The following is a 10,443-nucleotide window of genomic DNA, read 5'->3' on the forward strand; positions in this document are numbered from 1 at the left end:
GCACACAAGTTCTGAGAACTTTGTCAAATGCACTAGAGAATCTTATTATATTAAAAAGATACGGAATAAAGAATTCTAGTGGACAATTGTCATTTAGAATTTAAATGACATACAATAATAAACTCACATATAAAGCAAAATTTTGCTCTTGGAATAATCAAAAGTAAAACTGAAGGGTTTGTCTTCATTTTAAGTGTGAACTACTGTGAAGAACCACAGTGGGTCACCAGCACTGAAAACAACCCAAACTGTAGTTTAGGTGTAGCATAGTCTAAGCACATACTTAAAAGCATGAAGCAGCTCTCACAGGAGATTCCGACTCTCTGCTTTGAACTGTTAGTTACTTCCTGCTGGTCTAGATAACATATTTAACTGCTAAATCTTCCTGTGTGATACTTACACCTAACTAAATATAAGCATATAAACAAACAGCATACCAAGTATCAAGTCCAATGTAAATTTTAGAAAAATATGATCTTCTGAAGTACCAATCAGCACAGCGCATGTGAATCTCCAAATCAAGCTCTCATTTTGGCTACTGCTTGCCAGCAACAAAACTAAACTAACAACATGGTCATTCACTATCTTCATCTAGCTGCCTCCAGGCACCAGATTTGCTACTGGTTCTAAATATTAATTTCAATATCAGGGAAATGATATGAAGAAAAAGGGAAATTCATTAAGGAGGGTTTGGTAATGCATCCTGACATCTGGTGAAAAAATCTTAGGACAGGGCAGAGAAATGAAAAACTTTGTCTTACACCTGCTAACCAGAGGCTGATACTGATCACATGGGGTTTTTCCATGGCTGAAGACACATTATCTCACAGCAATGTTTCACTATCACTAACAAAGCATGGCAGCACTACCTTTCTGCATCCACTGCCACTGACAAAAATGAAGCTTTTCATTTCACTATAAACCTTTTCATTTTATATATATATGTATTAAAAAAACGTTAAAAACCTAAACAAACTGTTTTCCCAATCCTAAAACACGGAAGTGAAAGGAATTAATGGTTTCTCAAATGCCATAAGGGGAATTCATGTTTTAAGTTACACCTTCACTAGACACATTACAAACTGTCAACCACAGCAATTTGGCCAAACTGCTACAACAAAAAGAACACGAAAAATTTTCTGGCAACCTGCAGGTTATCTGTCTAATCACCAGAACTATCAGGAAGAAACTCCGACACAGCAAGAGAGCTATAAAGCACTTAAGAAATTTGACATTACTACCTCACCTAGAGGAAAAAAAGTCAGTACATCAACTCAAGAAAATGTTCCACTGCATGAATGTGTGTGCTCATATGTCTGTGTATGTGCATTTAAATACACACACAATTAAAAGCAGCCAGAGAAAGCGTCTGGGATTTTAAGGTCCCACTGTGATTAATAAAGCACTGTCTGAAAGACAGGTCAAGGCATACGGAGGGCTATGCAAAACTGCAGTCTGAAACTGCAGAACAAGTCACTGGAGTTTCCACCTTCAAGGTCCAGAGAATTTACGTAACAATTTACAAAAATAAAAAGAAAATCTAAAGGATTCAGGAAAATGCATTAAAAGGGAACATGAGAAATACACAAAACCCCAACATTTTATTTCTAAATTAGAAACATAAAAATTCTAATACATAATATAGTTTATAGTTTAAGCTTTTAGTTTATCAAAATGTTGGTCTTTCACCATCCTACTTACCTAAAAAGTAAAAGCTAAGCAGATCCACCTTTCTTATTTAACTTCCAAATTCATGGACTTGTTCTGTTGAAACTTCTTCAGAAACACACTGAAGTACTCAATTGCCAAGACAGCAGAAAAATTGAACACCAAAGATGCAAGGCTCATTTACTGAGATGACGGTAGATTTTGACAACAATATTCATTCTCATCTTGTATTAGAAAAGTAAGAGACTTCTTTTCTTCACTATCAATTTTCATTTCTGGACAAGAAAACTGAAATTCCACCCGCAACCAATACAGGCCTGTCACCACTATCCCATACCACAGTGCTAGCAAGGACACTCGCCTCCAACCAAAAAAGCGTGTCTGGTAACAGGAATCCTACCTGGCACACATCACTTTTTTCTTTACTGAACACGTTTCTAAACAATCTCCTCCTTCTTTCACCATTTCAGAGCATGATAGCTAAGACCACCCAAACACAAACCACTACCTTTTCCTCTTCCCACACCTTGTCCTGCTGAAGCTAGAAAAAAGGTTAAGCAGCATTAAAGTGACCTAAGGATTGAAGTCTATGGTATTTATAATGTACATTTTAGGGTCATTCCATGTTATTGTTCAGCTGCTACCAAAAAAAAAGCACTACTTGTCTTAAACAAAGGCTCTACTAGGTACAATTTTCTATTACTTGAGTTTTGGACAGTTTACATGAAAGCTTAATGAAACATTAGTCTTGAAATTTCCTCCAAGTACTTCTCATTATTTTGAAGCACTCATTTGAACACTTCTGTTAAATAAAAATACTGGAAAAGTCTTTTACAATTTATAGGAGGAAGGAGAAGAGAACATGAGCAAACATTAAGGAGTCACACGCTTGTGTCTTGCCTTCTACAAAAAAAAATTGGAAAAAAGGTTTCTTCTGTGAGTTTTCCATTCACAAATTTACATCTTAAGGGAATACCACATTGCATCATTCCTCACTTAAGAGTGAATTCATGACTAAACACTAACTACCAAATAATATGATTTGCTAAGATGCCCATGCAAAGATCTATATGCAAGAAAAACACATTTTTCTGTTGCTAGTTACATGTATAACTGAATCACAAAAAAGGGCTACATACTGGTTTTATAAGCAGATCAAGGATGCTACAGGTAAGTTTCCCACGGTAACATTCCTGATAGCTATCCACTACTTCTAAAGCAGGCTTCATTTTAACTTCATGAAAAAAGTTGAATATACTAGCATTCCAAACACAACTAGATTTTAAATCTACATCCCATGGACCTCTTTTGAAGCTGTACTAACACAAAGATGTTAAACAAAAGCAAATGATCATTCTCACAGTTAATACTAACTAATCCTTTAAGAAAACTATACATCAGTAAAGTTTACATCAGAAAGTAGCCTGTGAACACACCTGTATCCACAACATGGCATTTATTCTCACCATTTTAATTTTTATTTGAAAACATGTCAACAGCTGGCAACCAAAAAGCTTTGATATCAAGCAGACTGAATTCAACTGTCAAAATAAAATGAGTAACTAATAGCTTCTTATAAAATGGAGTATCAGAAAATTCACAACAGAAAATGCAAAAGGAACCGGCTGTGCTGTTAGGCTCCTTTAAGAAGAAAAAAAAAAAAAACAAAACAAAAAACACCAAAACCAGCAAAAAGATTTTACATTAAGTCACAAGGGGCCACTTTAGGACCTTATCTCTCTTACTCCTCTACTGTGGGGAAAGTTCTTAACAGCTCCCCTGTAACCTTACCAACACTCAATATTTTAACTGGTTTTACCAAACCAGATCTACAGAAAGTGCTCAAACCACCAATGGGCTCAAGTGGACACTGTAATGTCTCAGAAATGCAGGAGCTGACATTTTGAGGATGTCAAGTCACAACAGAATGGCTTTCTGCCACTGTCTATTCAAGACTCTGAGCAAGAAGATCTAAGTCAAAACACAGTTCTGTCATGAAGTACAGAGAGAACCTCTTTAAACAATATTCTCAAATCATGTTACAACCTTAAGTGTAACAGAGACAGCCAATACAACATAACTTTCAAAAAGATACCTCAACTCACTATAAAACTAATCCTTTGTAAGAGCAGGAGAACTTTACCATCGCTGCCTTTTTCTAACACACAAATCCAAAGCAGCTCAAACTTTACAGGCAGAAAAAAAACCAAGTCTTACTGCACACAACCATATACTTATGAAAGACTCCCACTGCATCCCTCACCTCTGCCACGGGAAGACTGTTTAACTACCATTCTGCAGTACAAAGGTTTACCAAACTGCTTTTCCTAAACACAACCAACTGCTTGGCAAGACAGCCAGGCAACTGACATTCATCACTAACTCGATATTGCAGAGCTGAGAACCTCTTAAGAAAAGTGGAATAACAAGACTGTGGTATAGCAGGGCAGGTACAGCAGTACAGTATAGTTCAATTTTTCGTTCTTTTTTTCATTACGTTTGTGTCAAGGAGACAGTATGTATAACAAAGCTCAGTTATGTAAAAAAAAAAATAAAATAGAAAGTGTATTTATGTACCATAAGCATCTTGTATGACATAAGACAAGGCTACAGCAAGTGCACACAGCATTGCTAGCTTTGCAAACGCAAGGTACTACAACAAAGGACAGACATTACAAGCTGTGTTCTCAAAACTTACCTTTGACTACAGCTTGAGACTTTTAAAAAAGGGTGATACAGGTAATAAAACTGGATGCAACTACAAAGCGTTTCAAGAGGAGACACGTCCATGTCACAAGAAAAACTTAAGAGACCAGGAACAAGAGAAACCATGTCTCCGCATTCAGATTAATACTAATGATAACATCCAGAAAACAATTTTCTAAAGGACACAAAAGCCTTCACATGTACAGCTTTTCAAGTGAACAGAAAAAACAGCAATGTTTCTTACAGCTTCAGACAATCACCTGACATTGGTCTCTGCAACTGCTGGATAAGCAAGACTAGTGGTTCAATGAAACAATATTTGTGATTGCAAGAAAAAAGAAAGTTTAATAGTTTGGGGGGCTTTGGCTTGCTGTGTTTTTGTTGGTTGTTTGGGGGTTTTTTTTGAGGAAAAAAAAGAATAAATCATGCTTTAAGTGAAAAACAGTAAGGGACACTTGATTCACTTACTTCAGAAATGAGGCTATCCTGTTCAGGATGTTTTCAAAACATACCTACAGCTTTCAGATCTCTTAGGATATATAAAACAGTATTTCTGGGATAAATAAATGTATATACACATATACACACACACTCAGAGAACTGCCTAACACAAAATTGCTTGCCATTCAAATACCTGAAATAAGTTCTGAACTTATTTCTAAACTGAAGCAGGAAGGACAGAAGTATTTCCCATGGAACTTTATATATCTTCAGTACACACCTGGCAGAAACATAACTTTAAAGCCATTTAAAAGTTAGGTGTTCAAACTAGTAAGTAACTGAATTCCTATCCTTTTTACCAAAAATTGTATTCATACTGTGAAACCTAAACTTATTTCAATTTTAAATACAAAATGTCTTAGAACAAAGATATTACACATACCATTACTTTCTTAAAAGTCTGATTTTTGTTGAACAGACACTAATCCACTATTTTTGTTGACCCCAAGTGTCCCTTGTAAGAATTCCGGAATATTCATAAACCCCATAAACCTCAAAGTGTGTGTTTAGAACAGAGAGTATCTGCAGTTGTCTATTTCTGAGTACAAATGCACCGCAATGTGGGAAATGTTTATCTAAGTTTATGTAAGACAATATTCCACAGATACAGAAAGAGTAAACAGTTTTGATGCCACTATCCTCATGATTACCACCTCCAGATGTAGTCTTCCTGTCACTGCAATGGGCAAAATTATTGCCACAAGGGCAAATTCTGCAAGACATGAAGCAGCAGCAGCCTGGAAAGATTAAGACAGGAGCTACCCAAAAGAAGTACCATTAAAAAAACCTACATGCAAGAAAAGTACAAAATATATTGGAGAGAAGGAAACAGTTACTGTGATACAATCTTACGTTTACTTTTTTGCTAAATTCCTCTCCCCATCTCCTCACTCCCAGAAAAAAACAACCCATGCTGATAACCTGAGTTTCTTCCACTGCAGCTTTATGATTGTTTATGCTTTTCACTCAAAGCTATCACTAAGCATCACCATTGTCCAGGGTATTGCAACAGAATAATCAATACATGTATTTTACATGCTTCCCCAAAATTCTTCATTTTAGCCACTGTACTTTTTTGGTTCAAAGAATAAACATCACTTCAACTCAAAGAATCAAAAGCACTGTAAAAAACAAAACAAAACAAAAACAAACAAGCATGCCAATATGCTCATGTATGACTTAGGTTTTGCTGAAATAAATGTTACTTGCTCAGGAACATTTATAGTGAGAAGTTCTGCCAACACCTCAAAGTAAAACTGAAATATCAAGAATAAAGTTAGCTATCTACAGATCTTAGCCACCCCTAAATCCTTCCTACTAGAGATACCCTTTCAATTCCATAATCAATAAAGGCCAACCTTCCAAATACCCTTCCTAAACATATCTATTTGTCAGGCATTTGAGGAGCCTCATGAAAAAACAGAGCTTACCTAGTCCTTCTGTCATAACAAGTGTTGCCACCAGTATACTTAACACTGCATATTAACATCTAAATTCAACAACTTTTTAAGAATACAGGCCCCAGTTCTGCAACTAGGTCAGCAAAAGTGGGCCTTGTGCTAGCTTTGGGCCTGTGACTTAAGAGGGGCTGACTCTGGGCTGATACAAACATACAGCGATTTGAATACAACTGCAGAATTGTGACTATAAATCAAGTTGTACACACAACATGAAGACAGCCGAGACAGACACTGTATGTCTACAGTGAGACAAGGAGTATTTTGAACATTTAAATAGAACAATTATTTCTGAAAGATTTTTCCCCCCCTGTACAGCTGTGTCTTGTGTGTTATTGTACATCTTCAAAATACTTAACTGGACTTCAATGGAGAAACTTGAAAATAAAATATGGCATCTTAAAAACCTCCTCAACATTTTTAGATGCTTGAGTATAAAATCGCTTAAGGACAGAATAATTTTCAAATGCTACTCTCTCTGCATACAAACAATGCCACACAAAGTGGGCTAGCACACATTAATAGCGATTTCCAACACAAAAAAAACCCCCAACAACCCATACAACTGGTGAAATCCCTCCGTTTTCTTGAAGACAGTTAACGGAGAATAACCGTGGCCGAACTGCACGCAACTATTCCTCCCTCCCTACCGCACACCTCGGACAAGCGGAGGGGGTTATATTGTCTAAAATAAATTGCAACAAACAAGCTCCAACACACAACTGCGAGGAAATACATCAGGGTGAACTAGAGGAAGAAGATGCAAAAAGCCACAAATGCTTTTTGTGCATCGAAATAGGGTTGCTGGAAGCCGAGACTAGAGGAGTGGCCTACGCGTTAATAATGTTTACAGCGGGCGTGAACGAGCTGGTGCTGGTGGTTTTCATTGAGACTGTAGGAAAAGCGTCTCGGCAGGGCCTTATTTCCAGGCGTCGCCCAGGCCTACACGGCTCCAATCACTCCACCTCAGTAATGGCGTTCGGTGCGAAGGGAAAGGAGAACCAGAGGAGGCAAAGCCGGGTGCAGTGCTGAAGGCAGCCACCGGGCCCTCCTCGCCCGGCAGCACCAGGGTGGATGGCGGGAGGGGCCGCCCGGCGCCTGGCAGAGCCCCCCGAGGGGCGGCGGAGCACTTCCACCCGCCGGCAGCCGGGAAAGGATGAGGAGCCGTCAGCCATTTTCCCTTGCCCTCCAAAACACCAGCGATGCAGGGCCACATGCCTGGGGCTGCGAGGGAGGCGCTGCCGCCGTCACCCTCCGCTCATTACCCTCACACCCCCCAAGCCCCCGCTCCCCGCCCCACGGGGCCACACTCGGCCCTTCCTCCCCCCGCGCCCCGCCGTCCTGCACCCCGACCCGGGGAGCCCCATCTCCGGGGAGCGCCTCCGTCCGTTCCGTTCCGCGGCGGGCGCCGGCTGCAGCACCAACAGCTGCCCCCACGCAGCCGCTTCGCTTCGCCGCGTCCCGGCCTCGGCCCCGACTTCGGCCCCCCCAGCCCCGCCCGGCCACGGCGCTCCTCCACTCACCCCCACACGGCTTCCCCTTGTCCCGCGGCTGCTGCTGCTGAGACGGCCCGGTGCCCTCCTTGGTGCTGCCGAAGGAGCGCGGCCAAGTACTGCCTCATCCCAGGTGGCCAGCAGGGCAGAGTCTCATGCCAGGCCCCGCGATCCCGGACGTGCAGCCGGCTGCCTGAGGGGGCGGCTCCGCTTCCCCGGTTCCCCACACACACACCCCAGGTGGACGCCGTGTACTGCGACGGGCAGCGGGAGGGCGAAGCTTCCAACGCTGTCCGCGATTCAGCTCCCGGACCCGGCCGCTTCGCTTTCTCCGGCGCCGGCGGCACCGCCGGGGCGTTTTTCCTGCGTCACCAGCTCCTGCCCGGCGGCCCTGGGCTTCGGCTCCGGTTGGGGCTTGGCCGGGGCCTGCGCGCTCCGCCCCGTCCAGAGACCGGGGCGCACGCGGGGGAGGGGGCGCACACGCACCGCGCTCCTATCGCCGGGACCCGGGGCCCGGCTGGGCGGCAACGTCCGCGGCGCGCGGGGGCAGGCAGGAAGGAAGGAAGGTGGCAGCGGAGGGGCCGGCCCGGGCGGCTGAAGCGCTCTGCGCTTACGGCTCCGTGCGTGCCGGAGGGGGAGGGGAAGGTGGAGGTGGGGAGAAAGAAGGAAGGGAGGGAGCCAGGCGAGACGCGGCGGCAGCTCCTCGCGCTCCCGGCGGCGGCAGCGCACCTCTGTCTGGCAGGGCCCTGGGCAAGATGGCGGCCCCGACAGAGCCTTCCGCGTCCGGCTTGCGCTCCAAGGCCCCGGCCTAACGCGGCGGCAGCGGCTCCGCCAGCCGAACGGCGTGACGCGCTCCCCGCCCCCGTCGCCCCCCCACCCCTCCGGGCTGTCACTCACGCCGCAGCGGCGAGGCCCAGGCCGTGGCCCGCCTGTCCCCCACCCCTACGTGTGCGGCGAGGGAGGGAGTGCGCACGAGGAAGGCTGCGGGGGGAGAGTGAAGGGGAGGGGAGAAGGGGAACGGGTAACGACGACGGTGGCTCGTGTGAGCGCGCGCGGCCGTTTCATGCCGTTTGGGCTCGAGCGGGCTCCATTGTGACCCGCGGGGCGAACCGCGCGGAGGGCCCGGATAATGACGTCAGCGCGGCCGCTGCCGTCTAGGCGCAGCCTTCCCGTTCGCTGCCGCCTGCTGGGCCCCTCCGGCGAAGGGGGTGGCAGCTAGGGCTGCCCTGCTAGCGTGTCCCTCTCGGCCTGGCGGCCACGGCCGGTAACGCTCCGCCCTGGGTCGCTGTGCGGCACGGCGGGAGGGCGGACGGACAAAGCTGGGGTGGGGAGAGACAGGCGCGCTGGCTGCTGGTGACGCTGTGGCGTGGCTTGCGAACTGCCGGCTTATCGCCCCGGGCCAGGAACACCCTGGACAAGCAGGTGGAAAGACGTTGTTGCCCGGTACCTGCACCGGTCAGCTCGTCTGCGGCTGGGCCTTCCCTAGGGCTTCATCTCTCTCCAGGCCGCGGGCCCAAAGTGTGGCAAGGGCTTTGGGCAGGGCCTCGGGGCTCATATACGTGCAGGCAGGGATGTCTTCAATCCCCACCAAAACACTGCCTCCCTCAGAGCAGACACTTGGTTAGGGGGGACCAGTACTGTAAAAACCAGATGGATCGTTTGTTGCTCTTTTTTCTTGGCTTTGATATGTAGGTGACTGCTTTAGAGCGAGATGTATCTGAAGTATCTTGAAGGGGAGCTACAAGGATGCTGGAGAGGGCCTATTCAGTAGGGACTGTAGTGATAGGGCAAGGGGTAATGGGTTTAAACTGAAAGGGGAAATTTAGGTTGGGTATAAGGAAGAAGTTCTTTACTGTGAGAGTGGTGAGGCACTGACACAGGTTGCCCAGAGAAGTTGTGAAAGCTGCATCCCTGGCAGTGTTCAAAGCCAGGTTGAACCGAGCCTTGGGCAACCTGGTCTCGTGGAAGGTGTCTCTACCCATGGCAGGGGGTTTGAACTGGGTGATCTCTAAGGTCTCTTCCAACCCAAACCATTCTATGAAATCAGTTTAACCCCAGTGAATGTAGATGCTTTATGTAGCAATCCAGGAGACTTTAAACCTGGCTTTAAAACCACGAGGGAGTGGGGGGTGGGGGCAAACAGGAAGGGAAATGGGAAAGCATGCCTTGTGGAAGGACAGAAGTTTGGCAGACGTTGGGAACTTGGTCTAGGAGATTACCTGAAATGGTGCTTAGTGTTTTGTTTGTATTGCAAGGTCAAAGTCTCATTTTAATACCATCATTGAAGAATTTCAAGCAGGAAGTGAAAAATGTGGTATCCAGGCAAGAACACAGAAGGGATTTAGGTTGCATGAGTTTGACTTTGCTCAAGAGGCTGGGGCTAACAGCCTTAGTTCTTGTGCAAAATGTTTTATCTTTTGGACCATGCAGTGACAAAGACTAAAATACCGGTTGCTCATTGCAGGAGCTGTGGGTGGGTGTTTTTCTGTAAAAAGCTGGAACTCCAAACCAAGTGGTGATGTCTGCCGTTATTTCCTATTTTAACAAAGTTAGAGTTAGTCCTTTTTCTGCTGATCACTAGGTTGTAGTATTTGGGAAGGGAATCTGAAGTACATCTC

The 10,443-nt window shown here is 45.0% G+C and overlaps 1 protein-coding gene across 2 annotated transcripts in view; it reads right to left on the reverse strand.

The window, feature by feature from the left end:
- Window positions 1-8,601, reverse strand: part of USP9X (ubiquitin specific peptidase 9 X-linked) — a 105,771-nt gene extending 97,170 nt beyond the window's left edge. Inside the window, exon 1 of one of the 2 annotated variants that reach the window (XM_080612037.1) lies at window positions 7,856-8,601. The gene's annotated coding sequence lies outside the window, so the exon portion shown is untranslated. The remainder of the gene's footprint in view (window positions 1-7,855) is intronic. The other variant, XM_080612036.1, reaches the window with a different exon arrangement.
- Window positions 8,602-10,443: the final 1,842 nt, after the last annotated feature.

The sequence above is a fragment of the Psittacula echo genome (assembly GCF_963264785.1).
Source record: "Psittacula echo genome assembly, chromosome: 3".
NCBI lineage: Eukaryota > Metazoa > Chordata > Aves > Psittaciformes > Psittacidae > Psittacula > Psittacula echo.